This window comes from Desmodus rotundus, chromosome X (assembly GCF_022682495.2).
Source record: "Desmodus rotundus isolate HL8 chromosome X, HLdesRot8A.1, whole genome shotgun sequence".
In the NCBI taxonomy this organism is placed as follows: domain Eukaryota; kingdom Metazoa; phylum Chordata; class Mammalia; order Chiroptera; family Phyllostomidae; genus Desmodus; species Desmodus rotundus.
Window position 1 is genome coordinate 82,124,877 of NC_071400.1, and position 20,619 is coordinate 82,145,495.

At 41.9% G+C, this 20,619-nt stretch overlaps 1 pseudogene; it reads right to left on the reverse strand.

The window, feature by feature from the left end:
- Positions 1–19,200: 19,200 nt before the first annotated feature.
- On the reverse strand, positions 19,201–20,382 carry LOC112302018 (tRNA 2'-phosphotransferase 1-like; annotated as a pseudogene).
- Between the last annotated feature and the right edge of the window lie 237 nt (positions 20,383–20,619).

A 20,619-nucleotide genomic window follows, 5' to 3' on the forward strand; every position in this document is an offset into this window, starting at 1 on the left:
TTTATTTATGAAAAGGACATGCCTTTCAGAATTTGTGAAGTAATGAATATAGTGTTTTGTTCATACAGAGGTATTTTTTATTTTATTTTTTTAAATTAATTTATTTATTTTTATTCAGTTACAATTGTCTGCATTTTCTCCCCTTCCCTCCACCCCACCCCAGCCAGTCCCACCTCCGTCCCCCAAGTTGCCCTTCAGAAAAATATATCCCAGTTTACACTTCCAGTGTGTCTGAGATTGTGCTTTTCTCTATTTTAGTCTTTACTAGTTTTAATAATCTTTATGGATCTTTGAACACCTAAACTTCCCAACTGACACAGGGCAGCTAGGGCTGTTTCTGCATAAGCTAGTGACAACTTATGTGTTTGCTTAAATATAGCATTTCTCAACAGACTACCTACAACCATAAATCGCATTTTGCTGAGTTATAGGAAATGTAACAAATCTTAAGAAAATATTGTCTCTACTCTTGTGTCCAGTGTCCTATACTTTATTATAGGTATTTTGAACTCTGTAGACAGCGTACAGCTTTCCTTTACTTCAGCTGGTGACTTAACTTGTCCTGAAGTCTAATTAGTCTAATTGAATGAGGAGATTAAAAGGTTTGAGAAGAGTAATCCAGAGCAAGGTTGTTTTTTTTTAAATTTCATTGGCAATTTCCTGCTGTTTCTCAAAATTGCCCTAAGTGCCCAAGTGACACTTCCCCTTTCGTTTCTAACAACAGACCAATGAAAATTAAAATCATGTTCCAGGTTTTGGTAAACGTGGGCCTCGCCCTTCCAGTTTCTGGTTTGACAAGTACTGTTGGGATGCAACAAAACAAAACAAAACCTTAACCAGGTTAACGTGGTGCCATGTGAAACAAGTCACCGAAGCGGTCACCTCGGATGATCTTTAAATTAAAGTTAATTCTTCCTTATTGCACACTTTTCCCTACCTAAGAAATTGCTTAGGGAAAATAATAACTTTAAAAATGTTTTAAGTTAAAAAACATTACATAAGTAAAATATATTCTCATTGCATTATACCATGACCCTAGTTTAGGCCCCTGTTAGCACCAATGAACATAGATTAGAGAACCTAATACATTCTTATTTTGAATCTGGTGAATGGGGTAGAAGCAGCATTCTCAGATTTCAGTTGACACTCAGAAAGTTTCCTTGGCTCAGTTTTTATTATCCAAGGACAGCTGCCTACACTTTTATTAAGCTCTCTTAAACTGTCCTGTTAAGGCTTCTCCAGAGAGTATCAAATAATTTCTATGGGCAATCTTCTAGTTCATTCCAAACTACAGACCTATTGGTCTGCTGATCACTCAATTTAAATTCATTATCTGTTCCTACTTGACAAACTTCATGTTTGAGATTGTACATACAATACTTTACATGGGCATGACTAGCTAATAACACACTCTTTTATAACTTTTGGTGACATCTGTTAAGAATAACAAGTTAGAGCCCTCGCTGGTGTAGCTTAGTGGATTGAGCCTCAGCCTGAGAACCCAAAGGTCGCCTGTTTGAGTCCCGGTCAGGGCACATGCCTGGGTTGCCGGCTGGGTCCCCACTTGGGGGTGTGCAAGAGGAACCACACATTGATGTTTCTCTCTCTCTCTCCCTCCCTCCTTTCCGCTCTCTCTAAAAGTAAATAAATAAAATATTTTTAAAAATACAAAAGCAAAAAACCCCAGAAAGAATAACAAGTTATTTGCAGGTTTAATTTAATTGATTGCTCCTTAATCACTGACTGTCAGATATGGATGGCAACTCAGCGATCTCAATACGGACCTCTGATTATTCAGACTTATTATAGCCCCTGTCTTACCACCATTGGAAGAATTAGGGTCTGTCCAAGTCGCCTCCTGATAGGATAAGTCAGTGATTTTAAGTGGTATAATATAGGGCTGTATTCCACCTCCCTCCCCTCACTTTCCATCTCGACTATTTGCAAACCCCTTTCAGATAACCTGGAATCATAACCTCTCACTTTAACTCCCAGTATAGAACAGAAATATCACTATGACTCTTTTTTTAAAAAGATTTTTTGATTGATTTAACAGAGAGCAAGAGAGAGAGAGATCAATTTGTGGTCAGAGAACATGCTGACTCTTAACAGGCAGGGGCGGGTCACCTAAGAAGGCTCTCAGGGGTCAAAGGAGTCTGGTCTTAAAGAACAAAATTCCACTTGTAAAGATCTTGTTGGCTTTTATTTAGCAATTCATGAATCCAATCTAGCAAATAGAAGGGAATTCCAACCCTGGCTGGTGTGGCTTAGTGGACTGAGTGCTGACCTATGAACCAAAACATTGCCAGTTTGATTCCCACTCAGGACACATGCCTGGGTTGTGGGCCAGGTCCCCAGTAGGGGACATGCCAGAGGCAACTGATTGATGTATCTCTCACTCATCTTTCACCCTTCCTTCCCCTGTCTCTAAAAATAAATAAAATCTTTTTTTTTAAAGAAAGGAATTCCAAAGAACTGTACAATTCAAGAGGGTCTTATAGACTAAAGTGAGCAGGGACGAGGAAGTTATGTTGAGCATTTGCTGACTGGTTAAAGCAGAGTTACTCTCCTTATGTGAAGGGAAGGGAAATCTTGGAGCCAGGTCAGGTGACTTGTGCTAAGCAGGCCAATTCTGATTGGTTAACCTAGGCCTTCCTTTTCTGGGAGAGCGAGCATAAAAACTTAAAGTTTTTCTTTGCTGACATGTGCCTTGGCATGAGTGTGACTCCATCTTGGGCCTAATCTGGTTTCTTTAAGATTGAGAAGCCAAACTCTTCAGGGGTATCCACCCACATGTCCTCATCCCACGCATCAGAGTCCCAGGGTGTCCCAAACAGGGCCCTGACCTTGACATAACAGACTGCCTCAGCTGAGCAGACCCCATCTTTGAAGGTCAGTGAATATAACTTTTTCGTTTAGTCTTCAGCTTGTTCTGCTCTCCCACTGCAGGAGATAAGGGCCTCTTTGTAATCCAGCAAAGAGGCCTTCTGGGCTTCACGCCCATTTTTTGATTGTTTATTAACTGCCCTCAATTTTTCATTATCTCTCTGTAGGGTGTCATTGAAACTTAATAGCAACCGAACAATTCCATTGTTCCTGTATGCACTGACACCTCCTCTGCTCTCCCACCCCACCTCCTGGACTGGTCTCCTTGCACCAGACCATTTCCCCTCCATCAGAACCTTCTCCCAAATTACCACCAGTGTGAGTTTTAGCAAGTAGACACAGCATTATCCCAGGGACCCTCCATATCCTACCTACCACCCAGGATGAGGTCCTCATTGCCAGTCAGGTGGTGAGTGAGCAGTCACCAATCCCCATCTTTTTTCCTGCTCTCTCAGACCACTCCCGGTACCCACTGTGTCAGTTCGAGTCGTCTGGGTAGCAAATGGTGAAACAAAGTGAGAAGTGCAAAGTTTATTGGGGAAACTGAACACTTGGGGAAAATGAAGAGACAAGAAACAGAAGCAACAGAGAAAGCCTTCAAACCATGATGCAAATCTGGCACCTATGAAAAACTGGAGGAGAAAGTAGAAAGGGGCAGAGAGAGCCTCTGACTGCACTGCCAACCCAGTGGGGATCTGAACAAAGATTACCCATTAGTGAATCCCTGTGCTGGGCAGAAAAGGCCAGGCCTTCATAGGCACGTTAAGTTCAGTCATTGGCTAGGCCTTCCCTTGGAAGTGCCAGGCCTCACAATTATGTCCTAAGGCAGGTCCTGAAGACACTGCAGTTGGAGGCTATCAGCTAACTGCGCTCCTGACAGCTGATGAATGAGTTCTTTCTTTCTCTTTCTTTCTTTCTTTCTTTCTTTCTTTCTTTCTTTCCTTTCTTTCTTCCTTCCTTCCTTCCTTCCTTCCTTCCTTCCTTCCTTCCTTCCTTCCTTCCTTCCTTCCTTCCTTCCTTTCTTTCTTTCTTTCTTTCTCCCTCTCTCTCTCTCTCTCTTTCTTTCTTTCGGGAAAGAGAGAGGAAAAGGGGAGAGAGAAAGAGAGAGACAGACAGATATTGATTCATTGTTCCACTTATCTATGCATTCATTGGCTGATTCTAGTATATGTCCTGACTGGGGATCAAACCCACAACCTTGGCGTATCACAACAACCCTCTAACCAACTGAGCTACCAAGCCAGGGCCTACAAGTTCTTTCTTGAAGGAAGATGCAAGTGGTACATCTTTTTTGCCATAGCAATCAAAACTACCATATGTCCACCTCATTTTCGTCAGTAATATGAACACCTTCTGTACTAAACAAGTAAGTTATAGAGACTTTTATTCTCATGGTTCTTTTTTATTTTTTTAAATATTTTATTTATTTATTTTTAGAGAGAGGGAAAGGGCGGGAGAAAGAGAGGGAGAGAAACATCCATGTGTGAGAGATACATTGGTCGGTTGCTCTCACACACTCCCTACTGGGGACCTGGCCCACAACCCAGGCACATGCCCTGACCGGGAATCAAACCAGCGACCTTTTGGTTTGCAGGCCTGCACTCAACCCACTGAGCCACACCAGCCAGGGCTCATGGTTCTTTTTTAAAGAAAACTGCCTCACCTACAACCTCCACGGAGAGAAAAGTAGATAAAAGGTATAATCACTACAGTTTATTAAGCACCTTCTATTTTCAGATACCAAACAAAGTGCCCTGTATAAATTCTCTTTATTCTTTACACCATTCATTGTCTCAGCATAGCCCTAAGCTCCAAGGCACACCCCACACTACTGAAAAAACTGAGTACAACCAAAGTTGCCACGTTCCCCAACTCAGGTTCAGATTCACTCTCATCCCCTTTCTCACACTGCTTTATGTTTTGACCTCCAAACCAGTGGGACTTTGGCTGACACGTGTTCCTGGTTTTATCTCTGGGTTTCTTCTCCTTCTTACTGCACCTTAGATTTGCTGCTCATTTTCACTCAGTTTCCCTTCTAGGCTCTCATCCCTCAGACACAGTGATCCAGGCTTTGGTCCATTTTCTGACCCACATCCTGGTACCCGCAGGTCTCTGCTACCAGTCTTTAGTGTAAAAAGCACCCAGTTCCACTCCGTCTACCCAGGGGTCATCCCTGTTTGGCCTCCATTAGTTATGGAGCAAGAAAAAGTAAAATAATTAAGCAAGATAGATGTTACCACCCCAATTTTGCAGATGAAGAAACTGAGTCCCAGAGAATTTGGATAATTGCTTCAAAAGTAGTATATTGCATAGCTAGGTGCCTTAGCTATTGCTAGGAGATATTATTTAAAATTTGAGAGATAAGGAAAAAATTGGGTTGTATAGTGCCATCTGGGGATGTGGACAGGATCACATGATTATATAATTACCTAGGGGATATATCTATGTACCACTGCCATTTACTATTAATTAAGGGCTTGGATTCCAAAGTGATATGGTAATCGTTCTGTGCCATAGAAGACATAGCCCCAAAGTACATTTTCATTTTTCATTGCCCTTTACACATTAACCAGTTTTGTCCCCGACTTAGTAAATTTATTTCAAACTGCCTTTCCTGGTGGATTATAGATATGCTAGTCCTCAGAATGCTCTTTGAACCAGCACTACCATCTTATTGATCTCCTCATTAATGAGTTAAATAAAATCTTCAACATATGCCTATTCTATATTTATATTAGAGCCACATTTTTAACTTTTGAAAATCACTCTTTGCAACCATGATGTTTGACTTCAAAGTCCTTGGTCTCTCCCTAGACTAGATGACCTTTTATGATGGGGATGTTGGAAGAGAAAATGAGCTGTGACCCCTGAGGTTAATTTTTCTCTAGAATTGAGAGATACCTTCTGCTGCTTATCTTGCTCATGTCAAGGATAGGCCCCCATCTTGGGCCATGTGTTTGAGAACAGCTTTTCTCTTGCAGAAATTTCTGGGAAAAGGAATAGCTCGGGTGCACTGATTATGAGGTCTGCCTAAGAAGCTGTTCCTGAGAGTTTTGAAATCTTCAAACAAAGTCTAAGTTTTCCAAACAAAGGCTTGAATTCCTCTTTGAGGGCTCTTTTGCTTTGGGAAGCCTTTAGGACACATTAAAGCCGAGATCCCATTCCAGAATGGACTATGAAGAGCTAATCTACTCTGTATAATGCAACAAATTGTCTTCTTTGTGAGCAGGGTGACCTGCTGAGAGTTTAGGCTGCTTTGTGTCAGGGTAACTATGGTTGCCCAACAAGATGCTGGAGTTCCTTCTTCTACTCCTAAAACACAGAAATGGTGGATGAAATATGAAAAAATATTTTTTTAAAACATAGTTGTGCTCAAAAGCAAATTCCCAGGTGTCAGAAGAACAAGGGATGTTTAGATTCAAAGCAATGAGGAGGAATTGAAGCCAGGCAACTTTCAGAGTCCTGGCCCTAGAGACGTAACTCGGGCTGTGCAGCTGATACAAGAACAGGACTGGAATCCAGGCTAAGGGAGCAAGTCAAACCAGGAAACCAGACCTAGGCTCTCGAAATAACGGTGGGCACTAGGAAGAGTTTCCCTGTCCTTAGGCAGAAAGTAGAACTACAGTGTACACAAACACCATGCCTGCTGTGGGCCACTGGAGGAAACAGAGCTACTATAAGAAACTGGAGCCCCAAGCATGATCTTGGCCTGGTTGGGGGGGGGGTACAGGTTTGCACTACCTTAGAGTATGAGTTTTCTTTGCTGAGAAACTCACTTGAAATTGATCTTAAGTTTTCAAGGTCAAAGAAGCAAATGTTTAACCATCCGACTGAGATACCTCCTCAGCCTAGTGCACACACAGGACTCTCATGAAAGATAAATACCCAATAAAAATGAGCTCAGAACACAAAAATTACAAAGTACATGAGGACACTCTCTGTCCTGAATGTCTGCCCTGAGTGATGCAATTAATCAGAAAATCCACTGCAAAGAGCCACAGAGAAATCTGACACGTGGAGGAGAACCATCCTCTCCTTCTCCCTTATTCTTAATGAACCTATTAAAAAGGAACATTTGCCTCATTAAACAATGGAAAGAGTTGTGCCTTAGTATGGGCACCTCCAGAAGACAACCTGAGACAGGATTCAAGGGCAAGTAGTTTATTTGGACTACACAGAAATCACCTTGGAGTGGGGAGTGATGCAGAGAAGACAAGGCAGATAAGGTGCATTATTAAGTCAAATGCTATGGTGGATTACCAGGAGCTTAAACTCCATGGGACAACTCTGGTGAAATGGTATAAAATATACACCTCCAAAGTATCCCACCCAAGGGGTGGGGCCAGACCTAGAGTATTAATAATGAGATCTATAATGGGAGGTAATTATAATAAGAGTTTTGCCTAAGGGCTGCTCTCAGGAATTTGACTCCCTGGCCCTTCTGTACTGCTGTACCAAGCATAGTAGTCCCTCAGAAAAAACCTCTAGACACAAAGCTATCGGCCAGTAGGAGTCAAAGAGCACACACTGGGACGTTTAAGATGGGAGGGCTGTGGATGGGGCCCTGAGTGTCAACCACAAGCAACTTCTGACTATGTCTCTGCCTTTTTATTCTCTTTGACTAGGTAGGGGTGGAGAGAATGCAGGCAGAGTACAGAGCCTCTTCTCAGGAACACATTTGTGTATTTCTTTTTTCCCTCTGACTCTTCACTCTTCTAGTCCTGGGATGCCTTTATATAGCTCTAGGTGGTTCTAATTGATCTGATCTTCTTCCAGATCTTTATGTCAAACTTGAAGCCTTTATTTTTTTTTTAAGATTTTATTTATTTATTTCCAGACAGAGGAGAAGGGAAGGAGAAAGAGAGGGAGAGAAACATTAGTGTGTGGTTGCCTCTCACACACCCCCTACTGGGGACCTGGCCTGTAATCCAGGCATGTGCCCTGACTGGGAATCGAACTGGCAACCCTTTGGTTTGCAGGCCCGCGCTCAATCCACTGAGCCACACCAGCCAGGGCTGGAGTCTTCGTTTTTGATACCCAAACCACTCAGGCTCTTGCACTCCAAAAACCTCTCCTTTCATAAACATTTCCCAAAGAGCTTCAAAAGCATATTTTGTAGTACAAAAGTAAATGATTATCTTTTCTCTGTTTCTGCTCATTTTAAGAAGGGAAGAGATGTGGGAGTATAAAGGAAGTACCAATAATGAAAAACAAATTAGTTTGCATTTCAAAACACTATTTTGTTATAGGAAATACGGCATTGTTTTGTCTTCTATAAATCACCTTAAATTCTGTTTTGCAGGAGGGGGACAACGGGGGAAAGGAGGGGATGAGTCAAGGAATGTGTATGAAGGACATATGCACAAAGACAAGGGGGTAGAGGATTGAATGTGGAAGATGGGGTAGGGAAGGGCAGGGGAGAGTAATGGGGGGAAAGATGAGGACAACTGTAACTGAACAATTAATAAAAAAAATTTTGTTTTGCGTTTCTATTCACACCTACTGGGCAGATAATCTCAATCATTAGCGGACAATTTCCTTGTCACGGTTACATCAGAATCTAGGAGTCTTATAGAAAAACGAAGAAAGGGCCCCATGTAATAAAAGAACTTGGCCTTGCTAAAACAGTGGTCTAGTATTTGTCCCGGCTCTTGGAGGTAACTTCTAAATACCTGGAAATTCCCAGGTGATAGGAGTGTCTCTGGTATTCATAGTGAGCTCCTTGGAACACACCTGATAGGTTATGTTAATGAGATGACTCAGGGTGGAGCCAGCCACACTGGACAAGTTTTCTGTGTGGGCTGGCCACACTAGAAAGACTAACCACCTGATGGGATGTGGGGGCTAGAGATTCAATTCAACCACAATTCAATCAATCATACCTATATAATACAGTCCCAATAAAAACTCTGAACACCGAAGTTTGGGTGAGCTTCCCGAACTAACAGCACACACGGAGTGCTGTTTCAGTACTCGGTGTGCATTGTTCCACGCCAATGTCAGGGAAGTAATGTGCATCCTGAGAAAAATGGAAGCTTTGAAGTTGTAACCCTTTGGAGGCCTCTCAGATTAGGCCTATGCATCTGTGGCTAATTTGACTGTATCTTTTTCCTGTAATAAATGTAAGTATAATAGGTTTCAGTGAGTTCTGTGTTTTTAAGGAATTATCCAACCTGAAGGTGGTTCTGAGAAACCCCTGCTTGTGCACTGTTGCTGTGAATGTAAGTTGGTACAGCCACTATGGAAAACATTACGGAGGTTCCTCAAAAAATTAAAAATAGAACTACCATATGACCTAGCAATTTCACCTCTGGGGGTATAGCTGAAGGAAATGAAATCATTATTTTGAAGAGACATCTGCACCCCCATGTTCACTACATTATTTATAATAGCCAAGACATGGAAACAACCTAAGTGTCTATCATTGGATGAATGGATAAACCTAATGTTATACACCCACACACACACACACACACACACACACACAGAGTATATGTACATATATAGTACATATGTAGTAGTCACCCTTATCTGCAGGGGATACACTCAAGGACTCCCAGTGGCTTCCTGAAATTGCAGATAAATAGTACCAAACTCTATAAACATTGTGTTTTTTCCTATACATACATAGCTATGATATATTAATTTATAAATTAACAAGATAGAATAATTATAACCATATGCTGTAATAAAAGTTACGTGAATGTAGTTTATCTCTCTCTCTTTCAAAATATCTGATAACCCAGACAGCTACTAAGTGACTAACGGGCAGGGAGTATATACAGTGTGGTTACCTTAGACAAAGGGATGATTCACATCCTGGGCAGGATGAATGAAGCGGGATGGCATGAGATTTCATCTCTCCATTCAGAATGGCACACAATATATAACTTATGAGTTGTTTTATTTCTGGGACTTTCCATTTAATATTTGCAGAGCACAGTTTCAGATTGCAGATAACTAAAACCATGGAAAGTGAAATCACAAACAAGGGGGACTACGGTATTGGTAATGAAATATTATGCAGCCATAAAAAAGACGGAAATCTTGTGATAACATGGATGCTTAGTAAAATAAGTCAGACAAAGGGAGAGAAATAGTGTATGATCTCACTTATATGTAGACTCTTAAAAAAATTCATAGAAAAAGAGATCAGATTTGTGGTTACCAGAGATGGGGGGGGTAGGGCACGGAGGGTTAGTGAAGGGGGTGAAAAGGTACAAACTTCCAGTTATACGATAAATAAGTACTGGGGTTGTAATGTACAACATGATGAGTATACTTAACGTTACTATTATAGTACATTAAGAAAGTATATCCTAAAAGTTCCCATCACAAGGCAAAAATATTATTTTCTTTTGTAACTACATGAGGGGATGATAATAACTGAACTTATTGTGGTAATCATTTCACAATAAACTTATGCAACACTATATGTCAATTATATCTCATTAAAACTGAAAAAAGAAAGAAAGAAAGAAATCCATGCATTAGGAATTGGTGTCAGAATTCTTACGCACACTTAGCAGTCTGGAGGACTCTACCCTTAAACTCGAAGTTTGGACTCCATCTAGGTCCCTAACCTCTATTTCCCCCTGCCTAGTTGTTCAGTTGTCAAAGACAGAGTTTTCCTTGGGGCATGGAATTAATCCCGATTTTGTCCCCTGCATAGGTAGGTCAGAGACTGTGCAGCAGGGAGGACCCCCATGGCTAGCGTTTATGTCCATTTGGCGCCAATCTGTTTCACTGTTGCTGCCTCCCTGAGGTTCTGCCAAATCACTGTCCGCTGTATATCCCTACCATCAAAAGTATTCATAGTAGAGCCCTGGCTGGTGTGGCTCAGTGGACTGAGTGTCAGCCTACCAACCAAAGGGTCACCAGTTCAATTCCCAGTCAGGGCACATGCCTGGGTTGCAGGCCAAGTCCCAGGTAGGGGGTGTGCAAGAAGCAACTACATGCTGATGTTTCTCTCCCTCTCTTTCTCCCTCCCTCTCTTTCTCCCTTTCTCTAAAAATAAATAAAATCTTTTTTAAAAAAGGCATTCGTAGTAACACTGTTCATTACGTATCCAAACTGGAAACAACGCAAACGTCAATGAAAAGCAGCATGGATAAGTATATTGTGGTACACAGCAAGAAGAACGAACAAACAAAATGACACACGACGACGCGAATGAATCTCAGAAACTTAACGTTGAACGAAAGAACCTACATACAAGAGTACACACTATATGGTTGGATGGACATAAATTTTAAAACCGGGTAAAATTAATCAGAAATATTTTAAGTAAGAATAATAGTGAAGAGTAACAGAATATGACACTTCAAAATACGCCTCTTTGGCATAAGAATTATTTTGAGGTAGCATGTTTTTGAGAAAAAGAAGGCATAAGAGAAGCTCTAAAAACAGAGCAGAATTTATTTACCCTTTTGTGAGGGAAATGCACATTTATAATGTTAATCTCCAGTTGTAAGGGTGTCTCCCCCTCTCTGCCAGGAAGAGCAGGGTAACTGTAAATCACAAGAAACTCTTATCAATGGAGAAGGTGTGGACTTAAATGTACGTAACAATCTGTGTGTTTCCTGAAAATCCCCAATAATTGGCCTCCCCACCCCGACATTTTATTTTGTTTTTAGCTGCAGATAATATTTAAGGTGATTTCTTGGGCCATTTCAGAGAGTTTTATTCAGGTCTCCTAGCTATCTCCCATATTTACAGGAGGTATACATGTTATTAAACTTGTTTTTTGTTTTCTTCTGTTAATTTGTCCTTTATTAAAGGAGGTATCAGCCAGGAGCTCGGAACAGCAGAGAGAAAATTATTTTTCTTCTTTTAGGTTATTAAAGCAAGTCACAACTGAAAGGATACAGAAGGAGGTCTCTGGAATTCTGGAAATATCTCTTTCTTGATATGAGTACTAGTTACATACGCGATCATTTGGTGAAATTTTGTAGAGCTATATACACTTATGCTTTGTGCATCGTATGCTCTATTCCAAATTAAAAGCTTACATGAATATAGTATCCTGCTCTCCATTTGCCCTTAGTGAACTGAGGATTTAGAAAAAATTCCAGGATGGGAGGTATTTGTACATGACTTCTGTTTAGGGTGACCAACTTGTCCCAGTTTGCCTAAGGTTTTATCTGGTTTTTGTTTTGAAAGGGCCACATGCCAGGAACTCCCCTTCCCCAAGTCCTGGGCAAACTGGGACAGTTGGTCACTTTATTTCTGCCTACAAATACAGGGAGTTGTTCCTATGGAAAATAATACAAGAATAAACTCTGCTTCGTGAACTCACAACTGTAAACCTACTTTGGCCTCACCTTGCATAATATAAATTAGGGAAGGAGCACAAAGTATGGACTAACCTTCTGAAATAGGAGTAGGAAGAACAAGCATTATGCCCTTGAGAAACAAAAAAATTTGACTTCCACAACTTAAAAGTCTTTTTAAAAGAAAGGGTTTATGAGACTATGGCTAGCCAAAAAAAAAAAAAGGACCGGGGCCTTAGGGCCTGGAATCTAAACCACCAGAAGCGTGGACAGGTAGAAAAGACAACAGGTCCTTGGTCCTGGAGTTTTGCAAGCAGATTTCATACATCAAATAGTGGGAGAAATACATAAGCCCTTTGGAAAGGATTCACGTTAGCTGTAGACAAAGGAGTGGGAGAAGGTGAAGCAGGGTTAGTTCTGGGATAGCCGTGGTGAGTCCCTAAAGCTCACGTGTAAACAAAAGCAGTGGCTCTTGGGGTTCAATGGCACCTGGCTCTTCCCTCTTTTTAGATAATCTCGGAAGTAGCCACCTGGGAGTTAATTGAATAATTCCACCATACACTAAGGAGTGTGAGCAGTCTTTTGTTGGTTTTGCACTGCTGTTAACTGATGAACCCCTTTTTGTCTCTTCCTTCCACCCTCTGGCCTGCTGTAATTTAATTTAGGACATCTCGGAATTTTCTCCTTGTCACCCTCAATAAACCATCCCGCCGCAATACTTAACAGTTTACTCATCATCACAATCAGCGAAAGATCTCTGTTTGGGAAATCAAAGACACTATATATCACTTTAAAAGTCAGAATCTACATTAACCTAAAAGCTCAAGTAACATAACATGCACACACACAGAACCATCTGAACCTAGATCCAGAGGGAGATATTCCGTTGGAAAGTTTACTTTTAAAAAGGTCAAGTTATTCCTCCTGAAGTTACTGCAGACAAGTGATTTTGGAGATAGAGGCCCCTAGAGGTCTAAAGGAAATGCTATTATAATGCAAAAAAAAAACCTTTCTGCAACCCAGCTGTGACATTTGATACCAGAGAGAATGTGACTGAAAATACATAGCACCACTTCGGCGTTTTTTCAAACGAAAAGGGAATTGTCAGAGACAACTATAACTTGCAAGGACAAAAACCAAAACATGTGAATTTCCATTTATAGTTCAAAAGACGAGGACGTTGGGGGCAGGTGGTAAGGGTGGGCTGTAGAATAGCTACCAAAGAGAAATACTGAGTTCAGTTTGGGCCAAACAGTTCTCAAATAGGAAGCCAGAGAAGAGAGGACTCGGTTTAAACGAACTTCTTAGTCACTAACTTCTTTAAAGAAGGCATTATTCCTTTAACGTTTTCTTTCTTTCTTTATTGATTTTTTTTCCTAGAGAGACAAGAAAAGAGAGAGAAATATTGATTCGTTGTTCCACTTACTTAGGCATTCATTGGTTGCTTCTTGTATGTGCCCTGACTGGGTATTGAACCCGCATCCTTGGCTTATCTGTACGACACTCTCACCAACGAGCTACCTGGCCAGGGCCTTTAACATCTTCTATTACATAGTGATTACATGGGCGCCCACACAGCCCTGATTAAAAACATTTTCTAGGGCCCACTTTTCCAATTCCAGTTCTATAGCACTTAATGTTCCCTCCAAAATTGCTTTGGGGAGAGCAATCTCCTGTCAGGGAAATGAATTCAAAAGTGCTTCTTACCAGGGCTGAGTGAGAAAATCGTACGTTCAACCCACGACTCAGAAAATATCAGGCTTTAGATTGCTTGGGGACGTTCACAAAATAAATTCAAGAATCCTGATACTGAGTGAGGTAACCTTTAGACAGTCTACATACACGGTTAGCCTTTAAAACTATCGTTTTTAAAATAGGTGATTACCAACATCCTTGAGCGGAATGTATTTGTTTACCCATGAAATAGCATGTTTCGTAAGCATTAGGTTTGATAAATCCTTTCCAGAGGTCTTCATGACTTCGGGGGCACACTGTATATTTAACCCGTGCACGCGCACAGCTTGGTATTCAGCCACAGACATCAAAGGGACTTCTATGAGGGTTTCTGTATCTTTTCTCTTTATGCCTCTCCTCTCCAGTACTTTGCCCGGTATACACAACTCCCTCCACTGCACAATCTTCTTGGACTCATGAATGAAAAGAAGCAGAATATGCCCCCCTAAAATATGCTTTTCTGGCTTATCGATTATGTTGATTATTTGATTATTTTGGGCTGATTATTTTTGAGAGGCTTCAGACACAAGAGAATCTCTGAAAACAGAAGTTGCTCTTTTGTAAGACACATTTTTTTAAAGATTTTATTTATTTACTTATTAGAGCACGGGGAAGGGAGGGAGAAAGAGGAGAGAAACATCAATGCGTGAGAGATACATGGATTGCTTGCCTCTCACACGCCGCCTACTGGGGACCTGGCCTGCAACCCAGACATGTGCCCTGACTGGGAATCGAACCAGTGACCTTTTGGTTCACAGGCTGGCACTCAACCCACTGAGCAACACCAGCCAGGGCATAAGACACATGTGTACTTAAAAGGGAAATCTTTTGGAAGGGCATCTCCCTCTCTGTACTTGGGAGAGGTCAATAACTAGAAATCTGGAAACTGACATAACAATCTTACCCTTATTTATTGTGCTTTGCCTGAAAAACTTCCATAACCGCTGCCCCCCCCCCAACCCTTTCTTGTTTTCAGCTGGAGATGGTATTTAAGGTGGTGACATGGGCCACTTTGGCATGTTACTCAGTTTTCCTGAGTCTCTCCCATGTGTACATGAGGTATATATGTTATTAAACTTCTGTTTGCTTTTCTATTGTTAATCTCTCTTTTATTACTGGGGGTTTCAATCAAGAACCTAAGAGTAGAGAGAAAATTATCTTCTTCTCCCCTCCATGGACAATGATGTGCATTAGGACAGTTTGCTTGGCCTTATGTATACTTAGACCCCTCACAGCCTTTATACACGGGACTATAATTCTTCCCTCCAAATGGATCCTCTAGCAAAAGCCCCAACTTAACAAAATTCTGGGACGTATCATTCGCATACAAGAGCCATAGGGTGCCACTCAACTAGAGTTGTGTGATGTCTAGGCCCTGTCTCATACTCCAGTTCTATTTCTTTTTTTTAAGATTTTATTTATTTATTTTCAGAGAGAGAAGGGAGAAAGAGAGGGAGAGAAAAATTGATGTGTGAGAGAACATGGACTGGTTGCCTCTTGTGCGCCCCCAACTGGGGATCTGGCCCACAACCCCAGCACGTACCTTGACAGGGAATCAAGCTGGTGACCTTTCAATTCGCAGGCTGGTGCTCAATCCACTGAGCCACACCAGCCAGGGCTGAGAAGTAAGAAAATATTTTGAACTGCATGAAAATGAAATATGACATTATAACTTGTGGAATGCACCTAAGGCCATGCTTAGAGGAAAAGCTATAGCACTGAACACCTATTTTCCAAAGAAAGAAAAGTCTGAAATCAATGACCTCAGCTTCCATGAATAGCTGGGAAGTTAAATGACTTGTACAAGCCATATAAAGAGATACCCTATACATGAATTCTCTTCCTTTGGTTCTCTTTTTTGAGAGTCTTTCTTTTGACCTTTTTTGGTGACTGGTAATGACAAATAGGCCACATTCCTTCTTTCGCTCACTCACCCCTCAGCTAGGAAGGAGCTCCCTACCTCCAGTTGCATTCTTTTGGAAGCTTGAGCAGAAACCAGTTTCAGACTCAGGGGAAAGAACCCATGGGAAAGGCCATTTAGGCCAGTTTCCAGTCTGGGCAAACACAGTGCTCACTCCTCACTAGTGATCCAGTCTGCATCACCTGATCTGAGATGTCCACATAGAGTTTTGGGGTCCAAAGCACGACAGAGGGTATATTGGTCTGCTTGGGCTGCTAAAACAAAATACCACTGACTAGGTGCTTTAAACAGCAAAAATTTATTTGCTCATAGTTCTGAACAATAGTTAGTCCAAAATCAAGGTGCTGGGCAATTCAGCTCCTGGTGAGGACTCTCTTCTTTGATTGCAGATACACAGCTTCTCACTACACCCTCATAACTGCCTTTCTTCAGTGCGTGTGAGTGGACAGAGAGAGAGAAAGAGAGAAATCTCCCTCTTCCTATACAGCCACTAATCCCATCCTGAAGTCCCCACCATCGTGACCTCTTCTAACCCTAATCACCCACCTCCAAATACCACCACAATGGGGGGTTATGGCTTCAACGCATGAATTGGAGGTGGGGGATACACTACCTTTGGCCCATAATAGAGTCTTCATAATAAATAGCTCTCCAGAAATCTTTAACATGGCAGGTTGTGCCCTGGCTGGTGTGGCACGGTGGATTGAGCACCGGCTTGTGAATCAGAGGGTTACCGGTTCAATTCCTGGTCCGGGCACATGCCTGGGTTCCGAGCCAGGTCCCCAGTAGGGGGCTCGTGAGAGGCAACCACACATTGATGTTTCTCTCCCTCTCTTTCTCCCTCCCTTCCCCTCTCTAAAAAATAAATTAAAAATAAATAAATAAATCTTCTTAAAAAAAAATAACATGGCAGGTTACTTGTGGGGAATTCTGGCACTTTCATTCCAGTCGTCATTATTTGCTTCTTGAAGACCCAGCGAATGTGATGCATCAGTTTGAACAACAGAAAAGAAAAGGTGCTCTTTATAAAGTCAGGGCACATAAGGACATTGCAACATTAGTGCTATATACTTCACCAGAAGAAAAGGAGATATGCTGAAGAAGGGGTTGAAGGGCAGAGAAAGAACCCCCCTGGAGTAGCTGAATGCCAATGGAACAAAAACATGACTTCTTATCCACTGTGATCTTAACTGTCAAAGACCTTCAGGTCTTGGCTCTATCAATCATCAGCTGCGGGACTTCGGCAGATTACTCACCTCTCCGAAGCTCAATTTACACATTTATAAAATGAGAGTAGTAATATAAAACATTTCTCAAATTTGTTATGAGACCATGAGGCTATGTGAAGAACAATTGAAAATGTTGATTTCAATACTAATGTTGCCCATTACTTGGATCAGTGTGTTCTCACTGAGACACACATCCGAGACACTGTGTCCGATAACTGTGTTCCCACAGTTTGTGCCCCTCCTCCTGTCTCCTGGGATGAATATTTGAAGATGTAAAACAAGGTTAGATGTCTTTTCACCCAGTCTGCATGCTTTCACAAATTTTTTAAAATTTTTCTTGTTATTCAATTACAGTTGTATGCCTTTTCTCCCCACCCCTCCACCCCACCCCAGCTGAACCCACCTCCCTCCCCCACCTCCACCCTCCCCCTTGATTTTGTCCATGTGTCCTTTATAGCACAAATTTTAATAGTCTAAATTATATAATCCCACCATGCCTTCTCCTTGTTAGAATCAAAAAGATCCAAACCTCTTCCAACTACTTTGATTAAATATTTTCCAGTGGATTTTAGGATTATTTAAAAGAAAAAATCCATTAATACATTAACCCTATAAATATTTGAGTGTCCACTAAGTACTGTTCCAGGCACCAGGTATACAGCAGCGAACAAAATAGACTAAAGTCCCTTATATTTTCTACCAGTATAAATAACGACAATGATATAAACTTCTCAAAGTCTGCTGACTTTGTTCCAAACTCCTATTAAAATGGTCACTGTCTCCATTCTCAAATAAAGTCAGTATTTAATTCGTATTTTACAGTGCCAACTAGCCAAGGAATCTTTAGTGCTGGAGATGAAGGAATGTGGAATTTATCAGATGAAATGAACATCAAGAAAATGACACATAGTTTAAAAAATGAGCACAGTAAGAAGGGAAAGAAAAATCTCTTTGTGACAGTCATTAATTTTTCATTCTCTTTAAAGGTTTATTTTACAATGTAAAAAGGGAGGAAACATCATGAGGTATTTATAATATATAACAAGCCCCAAATCTGCAATAAATATATCCAAAACAAAATAAAAGAATTTTAGGAGTAACTTCAGCAATCTATCAAATTGAAAAATTATAACAGTGCATGGGTTTTCTCATCCTTACAGTTTTAAAAGTCACTGTGTAGTTAGTTGTTTTACTATAGTTTCAAAATCAAGTTTTTTGACAGGGCCCAGAAAGTCAGCTTCATTGCTAGTTACGAGATAGTCTTTGAACATTTATACCAATCATATCAAAACTAGCAAATTAGCTGCAATTGTTGGGGGGGCTGTCTAGGTTTTCTTTTTCAAAGTGAGTCCTTTGATACTAATCTGAGGGTGCCAGTTTTCTATTGCACTGGCCCCATGCCTCCTACAAGTTGCTGATTCACTTTATGGAGTGGAATGAAGATCCTGTCTGAATCAATAGGCATTTGTAGCACAGAGTGCTAATTCTCTCCCAACATCCATTTATCCATTTTCTGTTTCTTCTAAGAAAAAAGAAATTGTAGCCGGGCACAGCATTCATAAAGGTAGGTGAGATCTTGGAAAGCAGCTTACGGGCATTGAAAGCAATAGCATTGGGGTGAGTAAGACGGATTTATAACAATGAGCAGTGTCTGCTGCTTCTTGCTACTTTTAGCAGCATCCTACAGAGGGATGGACCCCAGTCAGAACTATCTAGACAGAAACCAAAAATGGAAGAGAACATAGCTCTATCAAGAGTCATTTTTATCTGCAGCCTGAGATTTCAGAGCCCCACACAACTGCAAAAGCCAACTGCTTTCTGCAACTCCACAGTGAAGCAGTTTAAAGAGGCTACAAAGAGAAACTTGGTGAGAGATAACATTGGGCTACGTAAGCACCTTCTTCCTTCTTGACCAGTAAATGAGAGCCAGAGTAGAGGTAAAGAGCATATTAAGAATGTCAACCTCCCACCCAAACCTATTAAGAAGAGCTTCAGGGAGCAACTACCAAGTTGAATGATAGGAAGATGAGTCAGCACAGAGAACAGTGGAAAAAGCAAGAGACTATGCCTGGAAGAGATCGTGGGCTACAGTTACTTCCTCTTCTTCTTTTTTTCAAAATAAAGCTTTTGTCATCTTTTTACATTAGAAAAGAATATCTTATTGTTGGATCATCCTTCTTCCTCTGGAGCTGTGCTTGGGGCCCCTCTGACACTCCATCTCTTAGTTACCAGTCAAGGGGAGGGTCTCTGCAGGACCTCCTTGAAGCACTTGCGAAGCAGGAAGCTTATCAGCATTCCCCACTGTCAGGATCACCCCATTGGCAGAGCGGAAGGGGGGATCAGGGGCTTCTTGATGAGCATGGCTACTTCACAATTTGGCTGCATGTCAGTGATGACACCAGGGCTCTCAGGCAGTCCTGGGGCCAGATGGATGTGCATTCTTCCCCAGCAGGACGAGCCCTTGAGCAAGATGGATGGTCAGTGCTGCCAGAATGTGCCATGGATGAGTATCACGGACAATGCCTGCGGGTCTCCAGAGGTATCAGCTCTAACTCAGTTACCTGCAGGTGTTACCGGCTGGAGGGCTCTTGTTCCTCCCAGGATAGGAATAAAGAAATAAAGGAAGGAGCCGAAATCAACGGAGAAAGTGAAGAGCATTTGGAAGGAAAGAAGTTTATTCAAGAAGTCATGGGACAGCTCAGTACACTGAGGCAATGCACACTGGACAGCGAAGATGGTGCTGGGGCCTGCCTTATATGGTCACATGCTTCCTCCTCCCCCCTTGGTGGGCTGGCACTTGACTCACATGGGCACAGGGCAGACCCCTTTGTTCTTTGGGTTTCCCTCACCAGCGGGCTGGCACTGGCTGGCGCAGGTGCAGAATGGATTTCTTCATTCCTCAGGTCCTTCTTTTGGTGAGCTGGCTGTGATTTGCACAGATGCAGAAGGGTTACATGCTCTAACATGCAACCTTTATTAACATCTTAGGTCTCCACCCAAGGGTGTGTCTTTTCCCTGGATTTGACTCCTTAAGTGGCCTCCTACACAGGGAGTGACTTCGATTGGCCTGGATGAGAGGGCCAGTGCTGGGGTCACCTGCAGCAGGGCAAAATGCCACTTGTCATTGTTGTCCACCACGCACTGCACATCTTCAGCTGAAAATCTTCAAAACCAGGGCAGCTGCAGGAGGGCACCTAGGGACACAAAGCTATTGGCCCCCACGGGAAGCCCCAGCTTCAGGGACTATGGTGCAGAGCTTGGTCAGGTTGCTACATTCTATGAGCCCTTCTACACCCTTGGGCCCTGCTGTTTCCTGCTTCCTTCCTCCGGAGGAGTTCATGGCCAAGATAGACTCCCACTGCCAGGCCACTGACCCTGCAGGATGGCTACTTTTTAAAAATTTTTTTAAAGATTTTTACTTATTTATTTTTTTAGAGAGGAGAAGGGAGGGAGAAAGAGAGGGAGAGAAACATCAATGTGTGGCTGCCTCTCACACTCTCCCTATTGGGGACCTGACCTGCAACCCAGATATGTGCCCTAAGTGGGAATCGAACCAGTGACGCTCTGGTTCGCAGGC